This window comes from Saimiri boliviensis, chromosome 14 (genome assembly GCF_048565385.1).
Source record: "Saimiri boliviensis isolate mSaiBol1 chromosome 14, mSaiBol1.pri, whole genome shotgun sequence".
NCBI classification, from domain to species: domain Eukaryota; kingdom Metazoa; phylum Chordata; class Mammalia; order Primates; family Cebidae; genus Saimiri; species Saimiri boliviensis.
In genome coordinates, this window is record NC_133462.1 from 25,990,393 (window position 1) to 26,011,066 (window position 20,674).

The window sequence follows — 20,674 nt, forward strand, 5'->3', positions numbered from 1 at the left end:
TCCTTTGATAAGATAATGAAAGAGTCATGTAACTGAACTTGTTCCTGCTCTTGCCTTAGCTACCAAAAAGTGCTGCGTTATATTTAGTGTACAATTACAGAAATGAGCTCAGTCTTTCAACCTTAATTCTGCTTTTAAATATATTTAATCTCTCAAAGCAATGACATATATATAGTATATGTAGCATATGTCATTACGTTAAGAGATTAAAAATATATTTAATACATTTAGTGATTTCGAGTTAACCTCATCTTTTAAAAAATAAGTAGACGGGTCGGGTGCAATGGCTCATGCCTGTAATCCCAGGATTTTGGGAGGCTGAGGTGGGTGAATCATGAGGTCAGCAGATTGAGACCATCCTGACCAACATGGTGAAATCCCATCTCCACTAAAGACACAAAAAATTAGCTGGGTGTGATGGTGTACACCTGTAGTCCCAGCTAGTCAGGAGGCCAAGACAGGAGAATCGCTTGTACCTGGGAGGTGGAAGCTGCAGTGAGCTGAGATCATGTCACTGCCCTTCAGCCTGGATGACAGAGTGCGACTGTCTCAAAAAAAGAGAAAGAAAGAAGAAAGAGAAAGAATGGAAGAAAGAAAGAAAGCAAGAGAAAGAGAGAGAGAGAGAAAGAAAAGAAAGAAAGAAAGAAAGAAAGAAAGAAAAAAGAAAGAAAGAAAGAAGGAAGAAAGAAAGAAAGAAAGAAAGAAAGAAAGAAAGAAAGAAAGAAAGAAAGAAGAAGAAGGAAGGAGGGAGGGAGGGAGGGAGGGAAGGAAGGAAGGAAGGAATGAAGGAAGGAAGGAAGGAAGGAAAGAAAGAAAGGAAGGAAGAACAGGCCAGGCGCCGTGGCAAATGTCTATAATCCCAGCGCTTTGATAGGCCAAGCCGAGCGGATTGCCTGAGCTCAGGAGTTAGAGACCAGGCCTTACCAGCATGGTGAAACCCTATCTCTACTAAAAATATAAAAAGTTAGCCAGGCATGGTGGCACGCTCCTGTAACCCCAGCTACTCAGGAGGCTGAGGCAAGACAACTTCTTCAACCCAGGAGGTTACAGTGAGCCAAGGTCACACCACTGCATTCCAGCCTGGGTGACAGAGTAAGACTCCATCTCAAAAAAAAAATTATAAGTAGAATACAAATTGTAAATGAATAAAATAAACTTAAATGCACTCTTTATCCCCTGTGTGATGGAATAAAGGAATTCTTAGTATTAATAGGTCCTGAGCCTAAGCATTGTACACTGCTGCAATCCAGGTACAACAGGTAAACTGGTAGCCAGGCTTTCTTTGTGACCATTTTTCAAAGTTCCAGGAATCTTTCTGGTAGAATCCCCACCATAGGGGAGAGGGAGCCAGGAATAGCAAAATCATCCAGTAAGAACCCTTCGTGATCTTGGTTGTTTTATAGGGAAATTCTGATGGAGTATGCTGTTACATAGATTGTTTCCTAGCCAAGCTTCTCAAGAATTCATAATTTAGAAATACACAGACTAGAAAGACTGCTAGCACAGCAGAACTATTTCATTATAAACTCAGATTCTCATGCAAAAGTGACATGATTGGGTCCCTTAGTAGAGGTTAACCAAAAACGGAGAAAGGTATAAACATAGAATTTGTTTTGGCTTGGCTTGCTTTTTGAAAATTTGTATTCACAATACATGGTTTGGGATGAAAGGGAGGTGAGCCTGGACTCTGACACTTGATATGTTAGCACTGACATTTGAGGTAGCTTTCTCCATAGCTTTGGAGAGTGGAAAAGTCCCATGCGATTCAGGGAGAATAATTCTGTGTTCCCAGGGGAGAGCTGATGGAGAGGGGAGGAACACAGGAAGAAGCCACATACATTACATGGCATGTGGCTAGGGGACGGTGGACATTTTCCTTAACCATATAGTGGATACCACTTTAAAACAGAACCCTATAGCCCTATAGCCCTATAGAACCTTGCCCTATAGCCCCATAAAAACGGTTTCATCCATGTCCTGGAGGCTAAGTCAAGGAGGATGAGCTTCTCTATTCTCTCTCTGTGTAGTGGCCTCAGTGTTTCTAGCCATCCTTGCATGCCAGTGTCAACCCTCCAGAGCTCCTAGCTTTCTATGGGGTGGGAAGGAGAAAGTCTCAACTCCAACTGCCCAGATCTCTTGGGCCCATGGTTTCCTCTTCCTGAAGCCATGAAAGCCCAAGCTCCCTGGCTGGGGAGACTGGCAGGTCATGGTTATAACTTTAGTTTCAGTGTCTATCCTGGTTTTATTTTCTGGGTATTTGTCTTATTGTTGTGTGCTAATCCATGCATTTGAAAACTCATGTTTGGGTTTTTGTTTTGGGTTTTGTTTGTTGTTGTTTTTGGGGGTTTTTTGCATTTTATCCAGCATTATTGGGAGTTTGTTTTGGAATAGGTTTTAGAAATCATTTTTATTTATTTAGTTGGCTGCCATGCTGATAAAGGGCTCTCTGTGTCCAAGATGCGAACCTTGCCCTATAGCCCCATGAAAACGGTTTCATCCATGTCACCAATCACCTTTACTTTGGCCAAAATCTATGAACAAAAAGCCAACTGTCCTTATATTTTATTCCCTCTGCAAATTTTTGATACTAGTGACCACTTTCTTATTCTTGAGAGTTTTACCATCTTGCCTTCAATATATGCAAATGCTTTTCACATTTATGCCTCTAGCCAAGACCTTGGCTGTGATCTCCAGCCTTGCATGTCCGACCGTCTTTTTGACGTCTCTGCTCAGATGTTTTAGAGGCACCTCAGAATAACATGTCTGAAACACAGCTTCTGTAGTCCCTCCTGCAGTGCCAGGATGCCCCGATCCCCAAGCCTTTACCTCCCTTTTTTTTATCACATCTCAGAGGATGGCACACCATCTATCACTCCCTTGAACCAACTGTGAAATGTACTCCTTGGTTATTTTTTTTCTGCTCCCCCCTCCCAATTTCCACCAGCCTAGACAGCTCTGTCTTTTTTGTTTTAACGTGCAAACTGTATTCAGATTTCAAACTGACCCTTGACACCACACTTCTCCATCCAGACTGCAGCCCTTCTTACATAAGGTGCCCCCCAGCCCCTGCATTCTTCTCTTCCTCATCTTCTGCCGCACTCACACTTTCTCTCTGTCTGTGTGTCCTCTCTAGAGGAACCAGGGCACCTGCTCATGGCACTCAGCACCACAAATATTTCTTTTTTTCAATAAAGAAAAGAGATGTGTTTCTTATAGTTCTGGAAGCTGGGACGTCCAAGATGGACGGGCGACCTCTGAGGAGGGTCTTTGTGCTGGTGGGGCCTCTCTGCAGAGTCCTGAGGTGGCACAGCATGGCAAGGGGCTGAGTGTGCCAGCTTAGGCTTTTCTTCCTCTTCTTATAAAGCCCCAGACTCACCATGGGGGCTCTACCCTGATAACCTCATCTAGTTCTAATTGCCACTCAGAGGTCCCACCTCTCAGCATGGTTACAGTGGGGATTATGTGTGCACATGAGATTCGGAGGGGCATTCAAAGAATAGCCTTCTGTCCTGGTCCCCCAAAACTCATGTCCTTCTCACATACAAAATAGAGTCATTCCATCCCAGTACTTCCAAAGCCTTTTTTTTTTTTTTTTTTTTGAGACAGAGTCTTGCTCTTTTGCCAGGCTGGAGCGCAGTGGCACGATCTCAGCTCACTGGAACCTCCGCCTCCCAGATTCAAGCAATTCCCCTGCCTCTGCCTCTTGAGTAGCTGGGACTACAGGCATGCACCACTACTCCTGGCTAATTTTTTTGTATTTTAATAGAGACGGGGTTTCACCATGACTAGGATGGTCTCAATATCCTGACGTCATGATCTGCTGCCTCGGCCTCCCAAAGTGCTGGGATTACAGGCCTGAGCCATCACGCCCAGCCTCCAAAGCTTTCTTATAAAAAAACAAACAAACAAAAAACAACGGGGTCTCACTCTGTTGCCCAGCCTGGAGTGCAGTGCCACAATCATAGCTCACTGTAACCTCAACCACCTGCGCTCAAGTGATCCTCCTCCCTTGGCCCCCTAAGTGGCTGGGACTATAGAACCATATCACCGTGCCTTGCTATTATTTTTGATTTTTTGTAGAGACAGGGTCTTACTAGGTTGCTCAAGTTGATGCTGAACCTGCTGCATCCCTGGGCTGAAGTGATCCTCCCAGCTTGGCATCCCAAGGTTCTGGGATTGCAGGCATGAGTCATGGCAGCTGTCTCAAAAGTCTTAACTCGTTCCAGCATCAACTTGAAAATCCTAAGTCCAGAGCCCCACCTGAATCATGTGCGTGAGACTCAAGGTACAACTCATCCTGAGGCAAATCCTCTTACTGTGAGCCTGTGAAATCAAACAACGCATCTGCTTCCAAGACGCAATGCTGGGACGGGAATAGGGCAGGCATTCCCACCCCGAAAGGCAGAGATAGGCGAGAAGAAGGGAGCAACAATCCCAAGCAAGTCCAAAACTCAGGAGGGCAGACGGTAAATCTCGAAGCTTGAGAATCACCTCTTTTCACTCCCGGTCCAGTATCCCATGCACATTGGGAGATTTGGGATCCCAAGGCCTCAGGTAGCACCCCGCCATTCCCCACCATGCTGGACTCACGCTCCTGTGCCCATGGGCTGGAATCTTTCCCAGGTGGGGACTCTGTGGCAGCTCTGACCCCACCTTTCTGTTTGGCATTGCCTTAGAAGGGGTTCTCTGTGGGGGGCTCCGTCCCTGCAGTGAGTTTCTGCCTGGGCACCCAGGCTTTCCAGGACATGCTCTGAAACGTATGTGGAGGAAAGCCCCCACTGCTCTTGAGATCTGCACACCTGCAGAATTAACACCACATGGATGATGCCAAGATTTATCATTTAGCACATCAAATATTTGTTTCTGCACTCAGAGCTGAGTCCCAAATCCTCACAGTCCCCCTTGTAAGCCGCTGTACTGACTCTCCAGCCCCTCACTCCACAGGCCAGCCACCCAGATTCCTTTCTGTCCTCCTCAAATACGCAGAGGCATTTCCCACCGCAGGGCCTTTGCCTTTGACATTCCTGGCAGGCTGGGGCTCTCTTCCAGCCCAAACCTTTCCAGGCCTGCTTTTTCCTCTCTTTTGGCATTCACCATAGAGTTCCCTCTCCAAAGTCCTTCCCTGACTCCACCGTTTGAAGCCAACCTACCCCCATTCTGTGTTATTACAGCACCTGTCTATGCCTAGTTTTGTATTTATTCATGTGTATTTCTTGTGCGTTCCCTGCATCTCCACTGGAATATCAGTACCATGAGCACGGCAGCATTTTCTTCCTTGTTCCTTAATCTGTGCCCAAGCCTGGCACTTAGCTGCTTCTCGACAATGTGTTGAATGCGTACCGCTGAAAGGACAAATGGAAAATCAGGACCCATTGAAGATCTTTCAGTGCACAACAGGCACTTTGCTGGGCGCCGCTGAGCCTCCCTACACGGCAGCTGTCTTGTGGCTGGGAGGAGCTGCCCTCAGTCACGTTTTATCTGAGCTCCTGGGAGTGCTGGTCTCTGATTCAGAGCTGCAGCTGATGGGAGGAGAGCTGTTCAGAATGACAATCAAAGCGCAAAGCTGGAGACCACACGCACCAGGCATGAGGCAGGGGCTCATGGGCCTCCACATCTGGCCCCAGGAGGGTGGCTTTGTGAAACTCCCGTAGAAACTTGAAGAGGTTGATATGCCTTGAAAAGGAGGCCAGGTATTTTATTTTCCACACTGGACTATTTCTGAGGGTAAAGAGGTGTTGGAAACAGATGCTCAGTGCAGCAGAGAAAAATCAGCACTAAGACAAAGGATCTTTCAGCGACACAACTTTTACATCCTGGGCTGCAGGAAGGGTACCCTCACTAACCATCTACCACTAGAGTACAACGAACAAAAGAAAACACAAATTTATCCCTTACGCTTTTTGGGTCATCCTTACTGCTGTGTCTGATCTCCACTGGCCGGAGCCAGACCTCACAATCTAAACTGTAACCTGATTGGCTAACAACTTACAACTTTTCTAAACAGGTAAAAGCAAGGGAGAGGGGGGACATGCCTGTGAGCATGTCCAGTACAGATATCTCGTACTACGGGCCTGTAAGCATGGCATCTCTAACAGCTACACAGGATAGGGCTTAACAAAGAGTTATTAGCACACTTATGATTTATTCTTTAACAAGAAAGTAAACTTTAAAAAGAAACTTTTTTACTTCTCACAAAAGGGTACTACTAATTAGTATACCAGAAAAATGGGCAAAAATTAGGACCGTGCTAGGCAAACTCCATACGCGATCACTCTGGGGAGATTCTAGCTGATTTTCAGAGAAGAAGCAACTGCCCTTAAGGTCTGAAAAAGGCAACTCGGATCATAGAGAGCGTGGACTGCATGCCAGGAGGCCTGAGGTCAGCCCACGAGGTCTCACCTGTGAGCTGTCCTCACAGAGGCAGCCGCGTCACGTCTTGGTCTCTTTCTTTAGAAATTGGAGGTAATAATGCCAGCTCCATCTCCTCCCACCATCACATGAGTCAGAGCACTCCAGAAACCGTAATCGTTTTAGAAATTTTTGGTGCTATTTCTATTTGTTGTTTTCAGTTTTCTTCAGCTCGAAGTTACAGAAATTTTTAGCTTTAAAAATAATTTTTTCCACTAGAATTTCAATATTGCTTATATGATAAAATAGAAAAAGGGGCCAGGTGCAGTGGTTCATGCCTGTAATCCCAGCACTTTGGGAGACTGAGGCGGGCGGATCACTTGAGGTCAGGAATTTGAGACCAGCCTGGCTAACATGGTTAAACCCCGTCTCTACTAAAAACACAAAATTAGCGGGATGTGGTGGTGCATGCCTATAATTTCAGCTACTTGGGAGGCGGAGGCAGGAGGATCGCTTGAACCTAGGAGGCAGAGGTTGCAGTGAGCCGAGATTGCGCCACTGCACTCTGGCCTGGGCGACAGAGCAAGACTCAGTCTCAAAAAAAAAAAAAAATGTATGAATAAATTAAATTAATTAAGTAAATAAAGTTAAAATCTTTCCCGAAGAACAGCTCTTTTCTGGACATCTCATTCATGAGCTCCATCTGGCTGTGGGCTCCCCAGCCTGCTTTGTCCATGTCAGAGAAGTTTCCTAAAATGTGGAACTTTCAGGGATACAACTTGGAGTAGTGCCAGAAGCCCGGCTAGCTCATCACCCAGCGACAGGCTGCTCTCTGGGAGCACAAAAACCCCATGCCTCTTGGGAGGCCCTCTTGGTCCAGCAGTGATCAAGTTGCAGATTTAGCCCTTCCCAGACCCCCCACAACATTTTGGGTAGAAAAGGCACAATTTCTGCTAAATGCTTTCTCTCAGAGCTGGTTAGGAACAGCCACAGGGACACCCAGCGCCACCCAGGATTGTTGCCAGAGCATTCCTTCTCTCTGATGGACACCCAGTCCTCGACACCCAGCTCTTGAGGAAGGATGACAGGCCCAATCAGTGCTTCCCAGACAGATGCCCTGTGGGAAGAAGAAGGGAGGGAACCCAGCTTCTAGGCTTTGACACAGATAACAATGCCACCCGGCGCTGCTCCTCCTGCCCACAGGCTGACGGCATGAGGGGCCCTGCCCTGGTGGAAAGGAGGCCCTGGGTGCATCTGGCGGCACCGAGAGACCCCAGCCTGGAGGGACAAGCGCTTCCCCCACGCGCTTCCCTTGCTCACCCCACGCTGTGAGGCTGCAGGGCCTGAGTTATCTTTGACAGCTCCCCCATGGCCAGAGAAGAGCCGGTGCCTCAAAGTTTACAGCTTGAATTATTCGTGTGTTATTAATAGCAGCAGTGATGAGCACAGGAAGGTGGCAATACTGACTCCATGGCAGGGCCCCGTCCTGAGAGAGCCAGAGAGGCAAGGCTGCCTGTGAGTCCCGCCACACTGGCAAGGGATGAGTCACACCTCCCCCTCTCCTCTTCTCTGCAGACAGGGTCAAGGGCATCGCAGGCCCTACCCTGAGAAAGCCCCTCCCCCAGCTGAGGCTCTGTGGGTTCCTGGAAACCTATCAGGGCTGGTGCAGCACAGCGGCTGAGAGCCCAGTCGGGGCAGCCGGGGTCCCATCAGCCTCCACTTAGGAGCCCCGTGACCTTAGGCAAGGACCTCATCTTCCCTAACCCTTCCTGACACTCCGGATGGCTCAACAGAGATGAGAGCAGAACCTCCCCGCGGGGCTGCCCAAGGATTAAATGAGAAAAAGTCCAAAGCACGACACCCAGCATACAGTCAGCGCCAGGATATGGAGCTACCTGAGCCTCCTGCATGCTGCTGGCACTCACTCTGTGTTGCCTCGCCCCACTCAGGGGGTCCTCTCCGCTGCAATTGGAATTGCTCTACTGGTTTCGAGTAAGTGAATCTAGCCTTCCCCAAGGTGGACGTATCTTACCAAATGGTTTCTGTCCTTTCTGAGGTGGAAGGATGGGTCCCAGAAGGGACTTCTGAGCACGCGAGGTTTTGCACTGGATGGTGAATGGCAGTCCCTGACTCCTCACCAACAAATGCTTCTGCCTCTTGCTTCAGCCTGGCCTGAAAGGCAGGGCATCGAGACCAGCCACTCCTGGGAGGGCGTGCACACTTCTTCTGGGTCTTGCTGATGGCCATTGTTCACTCCGAGAAGCAAGGCTATGCCAGCTGCCAATCTCTCTCTTTCACTGGACTCTAAGTGTCCCATGATGGATTTCTTAGAGCTTTGAGTCCAGTCTCCTCCTCATTTGTGAGAGGGAAGAGAAATATAATCATTCATCCTTCAGAGGGTTGCAGCAGGAATAAACAGTAGCTCACAAATAGAACTTCGCACAGTACCTGGCATTCTGGATTGGCTAAATCAATGCTGAATTATGTTATAATTCTTCTACTCCTAAAAGTTCTATTTTGATGTCTTACTTTATCTCAGATTTCCCTGATTGGAATTTTCGAATGCAGGTCACGAGGTGCTTTGGTTGTAGCATTTTGGCAACGCCCTAAACAGATTTTGAGTAAAGTCCTTTTAAAAACTCAAGCCTTACCTCTGGTATTCACATCCCAAAGGGTGAACACTGGAGCCGGCTAAGCTGGAATCTTTAAAACTTTTAGGATTTGAACTTGACCCTCAGACCCTACCAAGGCTCTGACATGGCCCCAAAGAGGTTACTGGAGGGCTTCAGGCTTGGAAGGGAAGATTCTGATGAGATTCTCATCTTAGTCTGGATTCCCTAGAAAAAGAGCTGAGAAGGAGGATCTTGGTCTCTTTCTTTATAAATTGGAGGTAATAATGCCAGCTCACTCCCTGTTACCATAGGAATCTCCCAGTCACTAGGATGATTGATTGAGCCAAATTATGAGGACTTACTCAGAAATGACTAATGGAAGAGTGAGAAAGTGGGGCAGAGAGAAGAAGGGTACCCAAGGATGCAGCATCATGAACGGTTCCCAGGCGGTGCCAGCTCGGCCTGGAGAGGGAGCTCTGGAGGGCATGGAGAGCCATCCTGATCAGAAGCAAGGGGGCCGGGCGCGGTGGTTCACACCTGTAATCCCAGCTCTTCGTGAGGCAGAGGTGGGAGGATCACTCAAGGACAGGAGTTTGAGACCAGCCTGGGCAACATGGTGAGATCCTGTCTCTGCAAAAAAAAAAAAAAAAAAAAAAAAAAAAAAAAAAAACTTGAAAAAAAATAGCCAGATGTGGCGACATGCACCGGTGTTTGGAGAGGTTGAAGTGGGAGGATGACTTCAGCCCAGGAAGTCAAGGCTACAGTGAGCTGTGATAGCGCCACTCCACTCCAGCCCGGGCAATAGAGGGAGACCTTGTCTCAAGAACATGCAAACAAAAATGAACAAACAACAATGAAATTCAAAAACAATTAGCAAGAAGCAAGGAGGCATTTACACCTCCCCACCTATTGTGAGTGGGGTCTGATCCTAGGAGGATGTAGCTCCTGAGGCGTTTTCAGCCTTCAGTGCAGTCAGACAAGGTCAGTCAGGGCAGCTGGCACAGAGACCCGGCGCAGCTGACGGGAGTGGGCATGCATGGAGTGGGTGTGCTCCAGAGAATGGCAGGGGCCAGGGAATGTGGGGGAAGCCCCGAGGGTGGGCCTCTCCACAGGGCAAGGTAAAGCCCCCTGGGAAGTCACTCTTGCTGTAAGAAAAGACCCCAGGTACTCGGCTGTCAGCTCTTCCTTCCCTCTGGCTTTCCCCTACCTAAAGCGTTTGCCTCTTCCTCCTTCTTCCCTTCCTTGGACATTTACAGGACAATTTCTAGACTCGAGGTTTGGTTTCAGGGGCTGTGGGAGCCACAGGAGGGAGAATGAGCTGTGCAGATCAGGAAGAGCTGGGCTCCTTCTCGTCTGAAGCCATCCGCTGAATTTGCAGCCCAGATCAGCCACGGAGCATGAATAAATAACGTGGCTCTCGAAGCCTCGTTTCTTGAAGTAGAGGAATAGCACTTATCTACACCCACTTCACAAGCCTATTTTCAGAATACCGTGAGGGGATGGGTGTAGGGAGCCCAGCCCAGCATGCAGTTTCTGCACCGGCCCCTCCTTTTCTCTCCGTTCATCTCATTTCCTTCCTTTGCCAGGTGCCAGGAGGGCCTGGATCCTTCAGCAATGACCCCTACGAATTGGTTGCTGGGCTCATCATCCTAGTGACTGGGAGATTCCTATGGTAACAGTGAGTGAGACTTTTTTTTTTTTTTTTTTTTTTTTTGAGACAGAGTGAACCAGTGAACCAGTCAGTGAATTCTCATGAACACACGCTTGTGGCATATGTGGGAAAAGGCCGTGCAGGGCAGGGGTGCTGTCCTGGTCCCGTGGCACTCACTGCAGGTGCCAGTTTTGATGAGAAACACAGCAGGGACCCAGCTGAGCTTGCCTGTGTAACCTGACGTATGGTCATGGCTGCCCAGAAGGGTGAGCTGGAAAGGCTGTTTCCGGACTCGGGATTGATTAGTGATGTCTGCCCTGGGGAAGAGCAGGTGGTAACTGCACCTGTGTCATGTGTCTGCAACTCTGGGCCTAAGCCATCTGATCACCATTTCTGAAATCTCTTTAGCCTGAGAGTAGTGCCCAGGACAGTCCTGAGAAAAATGCATCAGTCTGTTCTACAGGTAATGTCTGGCAGAACCTGGTCAGCATCGTCCTCCTGGCTGCCTATAGTTAAGAAGGGACAGGGCATCGTTTCAGTCCCAACGTGGTGATTGTCATATGAAACGCCAGGCAACCCCTGAAGCTGTGCACATAGGAACTGCTTTCCCCAGCATCCTACACAAACCCCAGACTCTCATGCCCATTTCCCTGAGAGCTCAGATCAGCCCCAGTTTCAGACCTGTGGGACCTCTCTTCTTTCCCTGATGCTCTCTCCTAAGAGAAAGCAATTGAAGTGTTCCAAGCTCAGGGCAGGGCTTTGACACCCTAAGTTAAATGCAATTCTGACTTCAGAGCTCTCGCAGGGGTGTTCGGTGTCCGGTCTGGGTGAGTGAGCTGAGTGCTTGTCCAGGAGACAGCATGAATTTCTGTTTCAGAACAGCCAGAAAGATAACAGCAGCAATGCCCAATTCGGCACATGAGTTTTAAGACCAACGGGACTAAACGTAAAATTAGGAAAGTTACGCCACTCGTTTCCCGATTTTGGATAGCTTGTTCATTATGAAACTTAGGTAGCTGGAAAGAGGCCATGAGGAAAATGTTATCATCTAAACCCAGACCTGGGCCACCAGTGCAGTGCCTACAGCGTTTCCCGGAAGCGGCAGTAAGATGGGTTTTAATCATGGCAAAGTCCTCTCCTCCAGGAGCTGCCACAGGCCCGCACTTACAGATGCTCCATCCCCCGGGCCCGGGCTGCCATGTTCCTGGGATAACATCATGATTCATCCGGTTTCCTGCACCTCCAGAATAGGCCATTTATCTGAGCCTGGCCAGGTGGCACCGGAATGACGACTAGAGAAGAGGCTTCATTGTTCGATAATAATTTACACCAGCCTGGGGAAATACTGTCTTGTAAAATAATGTTCTGCATGAAGGGAAGTGCACACGTCCTGGAAGATGAAAAACAAACAGAAACAACAACAACAAAGAAGCTGGTCCGCATAGGAAACGAATTTACCCTGATGTAAATGGGTACTGACACGAATTCTCCCTCCATCATTTCCTGGTCTCTGAACGAACCTTCCGCACATGCAGAAACCATTTTGCCTTCATCTTAGGTTAAACCAGAAGCGGGCTCTTGATGAAGACGTGGGGCCCGGGAGTGACTGCAGGGAGCACTGACTGAGGAGCAGGTTGCTGGGGGATGGGGAGGAACGAAAACCCACGCAGGGTGTGTTAGAGCAGTTTGCCTTATGGGAAACCGGAGTTTAATCCTGTTGGATTCCGTTCATGCTGTGGAACCTCTAAGGGTTACTGCCAAGTTTGGAATGAGGAAACAGACCAACATAAGAAAATTAAATGCCAATTTATTCAAGTCCAAGCTGAGGTTCCATGGTCCCGGGTAAAGGGGCCAGGGAAGTCGTTCTTGATTTTCCGGGGCATGGGGGGGGTTTTATAGGCAGCAAAGGAGTTTTGATTGGTTGTGGGGAAACCGGACGTGGTTGGGGCAAGCTGCTATTGGTAGGTAGGCGGGATTTCCGGTGAGCAGGCCACCCACGGGGAGGGGGACCTGGATGGAGCAAAATGCTATTGGGCAGGTTTGGGCAGGGCTTCTTTTAAACTTTGGCAGGGTTTTCCAATGGCCGGCTGGGTTTCGGTGTGCAGGGCTTGATGTCCATCCAGCACAGACGTAGTTTTCAGGCGGAGAGGGATGGGCGTGTCCAAGCTCCCAGTGAGGAAACCCGCCTTACAGAACCTGTTTCAGAATTGTTCCAGCCTCCGATGAGGAAGCTGGAGGGCTCACTCGCCACACCCCAGTGGTGGCTGGTGGAGAGCTGTTCCAAGGTGCATTTACTCCCTGGCTCTTGTCGTCTGCCCTGCATGCAGGATTAATTGTGGATTCATTGGCAATTGCAGTAAGAAGCCTTTGGTTTGCACACAGTGCATGCTAAAGGGAAAAGGGACGGTCTCTGACGGTGCCTGCAACAGCCCACTCAAAACTCCATGGACCATCACCATACGCGAAGAGCCGAGACCCCACCTCCCCCAGCCTAAAGAAAATGAAACAGTTGTGTCTGTTCCTCTTTCAGTGCTTTAATCAAGCAACACATCTCTTCCGAGCACCTTCAGTGTCTCTACCCCTCAGTTTTGTCCAGTGGGAGAACAAATGGAAGGGAACAAGTGATCTTTCCCTGGCTTCCAGCAGCTCATCATGCAGTTGGAGAGGCAACCTCCACAGGCCCAAAACAATCCGCGAGGCTGACGCTAAGCTGCAAAGCTGGGCGTGATCAGCACGGTCAGCCTTTTTCCAAACAAGAAAAATTGTGGGCCGGGCGCCGTGGCTCAAGCCTGTAATCCAAGCACTTTGGGAGGCCGAGGCGGGTGGATCACTAGGTCAAGAGATCGAGACCATCCTGGTCAACATGGTGAAACCCCGTCTCTACTAAAAATACAAAATGTTAGCTGGGCATGGTGGCGCGTGCCTGTAATCCCAGCTACTCAGGAGGCTGAGCCAGGAGAATTGCCTGAACCCAGGAGGCGGAGGTTGCAGTGAGCCGAGATCACGCCATTGCACTCCAGCCTGGGTAACAAGAGCGAAACTCCGTCTCAAAAAAAAAAAGAAAAATTGTGACCCTCTCCGTGGCCGGGCATGGCATATGGGCATTTCTTTACCATCAGACCCTTCCCTCATCATGCTGAAGCTGGAAACGCAGGGGACGGCCAGACTCCCTCTCCAATGAGGCTACTGTTAACTAAGTCCATCAAAGGAGAGCAGCCATCAGTTATGAGTAGACTGCTGTCTGCCTCCAGAGAGAATGTGTCTTAGGCTGGGCCCTCCCAGGAGCAGATCCTGAAACAAGGATTAGCCAGCCGGTGGTTTGCTTGGGAGGTGATCCCAGAAAGCACTGGTAGGGGATGGGGAAGTGGAAGAAGAAAGGGAAGACAGTAAGGACCAAGTTACTACTGAGGACCACTAGAGAACTGGGGGCTTTGGTGCCCTGTGGAATTATGGGTCATGATGCAGAAACCACTTGGAGTGTTTGCATCTGAGAGGTGAGAAATCTAAATACTGATCTCCAAGGAAAGAAGCAAGTAGGCTTCCCATCAAAGTACTAACCAGGCCCGACCTTGCTTAGCTTTAATGGGACCTAATCAAACTCCACAGCTTCTGCAGGGCAAAAGAAACAGTCATTAGAGTGAATCGGCAACCAACAGAATGGGAAAAAAATGTTTGCAGTTTACCCATCTGACAAAGGGCTGATACCCAGAATTTACAAAAAGCTAAAACAGATTTACAAGAAAAAAACAAACAAGCCCATTCAAAAGTGGGCAAAGGATATGAACAGACACTTTACAAAAGAAGACATACATGAGGCCAACAAACATAAGAAAAAAATGCTCATCATCACTGGTCATTAGAGAAATGCAAATCAAAACTACATTGAGATACAACCTCACACCAATTAGAATGGTGATCATTAAAAAATCTGGAGACAACAGATGCTGGAGAGGATGTGGAGAAATAGGAACACTTTACACTGTTGGTGGGAGTGTAAATTAGTTCAACCATTGTGGAAGACAGTGTGGCGATTCCTCAAGGACCTAGAAATAGAAATCCCATTTGACCCAGCAATCCCATTACTGGGTATATATCCAAAGGATTATAAATCGTTCTACTATAAGGACACATGCACACGGATGTCCATTGCAGCACAGTTTACAATAGCAAAGACCTGGAACCAACCCAAATGCCCATCAATGATAGACTGGACAGGGAAAATGTGGCACATATACACCATGGAATATTATGCAGCCATAAAAAACGATGAGTTTGTGTCCTTTGTAAGGACATGGATGAACCTGGAAACCATCATTCTCAGCAAACTGACACAAGAGCAGAAAATCAAACACCACATGCTCTCACTCATAGGCGGGTGTCAAGCAATGAATACACATGGACACAGGGAGGGGAGCACTACACACTGGGGTCTGTTGGGGGAAAATAGGGGAGGGGCAGTGGGGGGTGAGAAGTTGGGGAGAGAGAGCATGGGGAGAAATGCCAGATATAGGTGATGGGAAGGAAGGCATCAAATCACACTGCCACGTGTGTGCCTATGCAACAATCTTTCATGTTCTTCACATGTACCCCAAAACCTAAAATGCAATAAAAAAAGAAAAAAAAAAGAAGCAAGTAGGGAGTCATGAGGTGCCTGTAATAGGGAGGACAGAGGGGTGGCGGGCGGGAGGAGTTGATGAGGCACTGACAGTGTCTATTAAAGAAGGAAAACAACTTGATTTTTAATCACATTTCCATCCTGACTCAATGAATGCATGTTGGGGATTGCTGCCTAACTCACGATAAACTCTGTTTCTTGGAATGACCACAGCAATTACACCGTTGTGTGGCACTGTCTCTCTGGTCTTAGCTCAATTCATTGGCAAGTACCTGCCTCCAACTGGGCCAACTTTCTCTCCCATGAACTGAAATTTGTTTCAGAGGACTTGAAGTCACTGTACGTGAATCCCCCAGAAAGTCCATAAACTTTTGACTGCCAAGAGTCTCACAGCTGTCCTGTCCCTGCTCCCTCACCTCCCTGCCTTCCTAGGTCATGGTTGTTCAAAGTCTTCTCTCTTCATTCTCTTTGAATAAATTCTTTATTTGTTAGTTGTGAAGAGAAACCTGATGTGCTTCTGTGGCTTTGCATGAGTACAATGTAATATGCATTTATGTGGGCTCAATGTTAAAAACTTGTTTTTTGAGATGGAGTCTCACCATGTTGTCCAGGCTAGAGTGCAGTGGCACAATCTCGGCTCACTGCAGCCTCCGCCTCCCAGTTTCAAGCGATCCTCCTGCCTCAGTCTCCCGAGTAGCTGGGATCACAGGTGCCTGCCACCACGCCGGGATAATTTTTTGTATCTTTAGTAGAGACGGGGTTTCACCACATTGGTCAGGCTGGTCTCAAACTCATGACCTCATGATCTGCCCGCTTCAGCCTCTCAAAGTGCTGGGATTACATAAAAGCTCTTATAACCTGAATGCAATTATAGCAGTCCAGGTTTTTGTCTAAATCAATAACACTTACCAACTGACTCTCCAACCAGCAGGCAGGTACCAATGGGAAATCCTGGCAAAATGGTAAGGCTGTTCAATATTGACAACAGTGTATCCATATATCCCCCTAGAGCCCATAGGTAAAAACACACAATTCACATATTTAGTTAGATTTTAATGGGAACAAAACGGTTAATCCCAAACTCCCCACTATAAAAGAAATCTGTTTGCCTTTTAAAAAAAAAAAATGAGAGTTTAAATTGTGAGTTAAGTAATCCTTTGGACAGCGGTACCCACACCTCAGTATATTAAATGTTTTTCAATCATCCACTCTGTCCATTATAGAAAAGTAAATTTGCTTAGCCGCTAAATACCAAATGTTCACTTAGAAAACATTATGTGATCAAGAGATTTCCTTTCTTGTGAAATAGTTGCCTCAAAGCTGCATAAACATAAAGTGCACATTTTCCAAGGGAACACAGGAATGAACCTTGGCAACAGGCAGATTTATTTGCTGCTGGAAATTACTCCCTCCCCTGCTGCAGCCCTGGTGCTCCTCTTGATCTGTCTCTTGTGCCTGTTGCCCTCTTAGGAAAAGAGCTCGCTATGGGATTTAGATCCAGATTTCTGTTGGGAGCTGTGGCTTTTGCATCGACACGTTTGGTCAACAGTCAGACACAAGAGCTAAGAAGAGAAGCAGCGGCCGGGTGCGGTGGCTCAGGCCTGTAATTCCAGCACTGTGGGTGGCCTCAGCAGGCGTATCACCTGAGGTCAGGAGTTCGAGACCAGCCTGGCCCACATGGTGAAACCCCGTCTTTGCTAAAAATATATATATTTTAAAAAATTAGTTTGGTGGGATGGCACACACCTAGAATCCTAACTACTTGGGAGGCTGAGGCAGGAGAATCTCCTGAACCCAGAAGGCAGAGGTTGCAGTGAGCCAAGATCACACCACTGTACTCCAGCCTGGGTGACAGAACAAGACTCCATCTCAGAAAAAAAAAAATAGAAGCAGGAAGAATTCTAGATTGAAAATCAGGAGCTCTGGCATTTTCTTAGGGTCACAGGTCAGCAGATATTTTGCTGTATAACTTTGGGTAAGACACGTTTCCTCTCTGCACCTCAGTTTTCTCACTGTAAAAGGTTAATCAGAGAGACTTCCTAGTTTCACTCTATGAATTAACGTCCCTAGGTCAATGAGAGCTGTTATTTAAAACACGAAATCTTGGTGCTTCTGGGTTCCATCTTTAATAACACTCTCCCACTCTCTTTCAACAATAATAAGGACAGGGACAACTGACGCATGCCTGATGGTCACCATGGGCCAGGCACAGCTCCCTCTCAGCACTTCACAGATTGCCTCATGTGGTCCACGCTGCAATTCCACAAGATAGGGCCTATGACCGTCCCCATGTTAGTGAGGGAGAAACGCAGGCTCAGAGAGATGCAGTAACTTGCCTAAGTCACATATCAAGTAAATAAAGAAGTGAGAATTTAAATCCGGAACATACGGCACCAGACTGAACCACGATGCTATACCGTCTCTGTTCTAATAATCCACATCTGGAAATACACTAGCCAATTTTCCCACCTCTGTTCCTCAGTTGGGCTTGCTGGCCTTGGGCTGGATCCCAGACTCCAGAAGACTGCTTATGAGCTCACCTTCTGCTGACAATTGTGTAAATCCTAGATGACTCTGACAATCTGGTCACAGCCATAAATTCATATCACCTGTAATCTCCAGACCCAGATCTCTATCTTTCTTTCCTGTTCATTTCTTTGCCTACTGGTTATTAAGGAGCTGACACTCAATATTAGAACCATGCAAATGGCAGGCATTCATGTGTGGAGTCCAAACAGAAAGAGACGTTAGAGATGTCAGGAGCGATGGGATTCCTAACGCGCATCAGTCTCACACTCTATGCAACTGGATTATAATCAGAGAATTTTGATAAAGACAGAACTAGAGATGAGATTGAGATATAATTTTAAACATTTTGCTTATTGACAAAGTCCCCAACTGCGTCACTTGCCAATATGCACATCCAACCTTACTAAGGATGAAAGGAATTGAAGTCCAAATAATCAGGGCTGACGTCCAGAAATCCTCATACCTTAACCATGGGACTGTTAATCAGTTCAAGTAACAGAAAAGGTAAGCTAAGGTGGCCAGTGCTTTAGATCAAGTCCAGTGGGCTCTGAAGGGCAGATACTAAAACTAGTAATTAGTTAAGATTTATTGAGCGCCTACTACCTGCCAGGCACTCGTCCATGTATTAATAAGTGTTACTTTATTTAATCATCACATCATTTGTATGAGGAAAGCATTCCTGTCATCTCATGTTATGGAGGAAGAAGCTGAAATACACAGATGCTCTAATAACTTATAAATCAGAAAGGTAGGGAGTCAGGCAGCTGGAATTTAACACTGAGCAGTGTGACTCCCTAGCTCACGTTCATAAATATGAATCTCTGTGTGTGTGTGTAGCATCACATTTTGACATTCATTTTCTCAAATTCTAAATGAATTACCTGTTGTAATAAGTGACTTAAAGTGGCCAGTCATTTCACACCGGCTATATTGCTGCCGCCTTCCCCAGGCCCTGCTCTCGCCCTGTCCGTCACCTCGTCTGTGATAGCTGCTATCTTCCTAAGTGGGGCAGAATCTCAGGCCTACAGCTGTGGTAGGCATCAGTGGAATACCCTAGAACTCCAGCCAGAATACAGGAAATCATAAGGCAGTACTTCTGTGCACCAACCACGTAGCAATACTACCTTGAAAACTAGCGCAGACTTGGGTTTCATCTGCACTCTTCCGTTGATTCCTGGGTAACTTTGACCAAATGGCTTCATCTTTCTAAGCTTCATATTCTTCATCTGACAAAGAAAGCTCTTCAAATCAGCTTTTGTTGTGATGATACCGGGTAACAAACATCTCTTAAATTTCTGTGGCTAAAATCACATTCATTTAAATCTTATTCCTGGATGGGCTACTGCTCATCAGCCCCAGCTTGGCCGGCTGGGCTCCAGAGTGACACTTGGGCTTAGGGGTGTCTCACACATCTCTTCACTCTGAGCCCAGTGACAAGCTGGGCATGCTCATTTCATGGCTAAGGGCAGAAGGGAAACAGGGCGGGTGGAAACTCCACACACACATTTAAAGCCTCTGGCATGTACTTGTTCATTTCACAGTGGCTAAGCAAGTCATATGATCAGCGTCCATGGCAGGAGGGTAAGACTGTGAACTGCTCGCCGTGAACCAAAACTGGGAAAGGGAGGGAATGAGGAATTATGAAGAAATATGACCAACCAACACAGAAAAGTGGACTCATATTGTTTTAGTAGTTTTACCTACACAACAGAAAAAAAAAAAAAAGCAAAAAGAGCCATGGCCATATTAACCTATCCAAAAATTTCAGCTTTGTTTTGGAAACCCTCTGCCTGCAGTAGAGTGCAGAAGTTGTTTTTTTTGTTTGTTTGTTTGTTTTGTTTTGTTTTGTTTTGTTTTGAGATGGAGTTTTGCTCTTGTTACCCAGGCTGGAGTACAATGGCACGATCTCGGCTCACCGCAACCTCCGCCTTCTGGATTCAGGCAATTCTCCTGAGTGCAGAAGTATTTTATGCTGTATGTGGTGGGGACAGTGTCTTGCTTTGTATCAGAACAATTTGCAATAGGTCATTCTTTGATGCAGTCATTTTTAGGAGCTTCCAGGAGCATATTTTAAAGAAATAGTCAGAAGCATAAAAGTATTCATGTGTACAGATGCCCATCAAGGCAATTTTGTATAATAGCAAAAAATAAGAACACTATATCCATAAAGAGAATGTTTAAAATCCATACAAGGTATGATTATGGAGTTAATTTTTAAATGCTATTTTTCTAAGAATATCTATGGAGACAGAAAAATGCGCCTAATACGATGCTAAATACGTAAATCAGAACGGAGAATTAGAAAATAGAATCTCACTTTTGTAAAGCATATGCCTCTGTATCACTGAGAAATGATTGGATGAAGGTTTAAAAATGCTGAAACTGGCTAGCTGGAGATTATGGACAGATAACGCAGACTGACTATTTAATTTTTCCAATTTTTTTCTACTTCCCAAATTTTTCACAGAAAAAGAAAAGTAGAAAGAATGCTTTTAGGCCGGGCGCGGTGGCTCATGCCGGTAATCCTAGCATTTGGGAGGCCAAGGCGGGCGGATCACCTGAAGTCAGTAGTGCGAGACAAGCCGGGCCAACGCGGTGAACCCCCGTCTCTACTAAAAATACAAAAACAAAATAGGAGGCCGGGCGCGGTGGCTCAAGCCTGTAATCCCAGCACTTTGGGAGGCCGAGGCGGGTGGATCACGAGGTCAAAAGATCGAGACCATCCTGGTCAACATGGTGAAACCCCGTCTCTACTAAAAATACAAAAAATTAGCTGGGCATGGTGGCGCGTGCCTGTAATCCCAGCTACTCAGGAGGCTGAGGCAGGAGAATTGCCTGAACCCAGGAGGCGGAGGTTGCGGTGAGCCGAGATCGCGCCATTGCACTCCAGCCTGGGTAACAAGAGCGAAACTCCGTCTC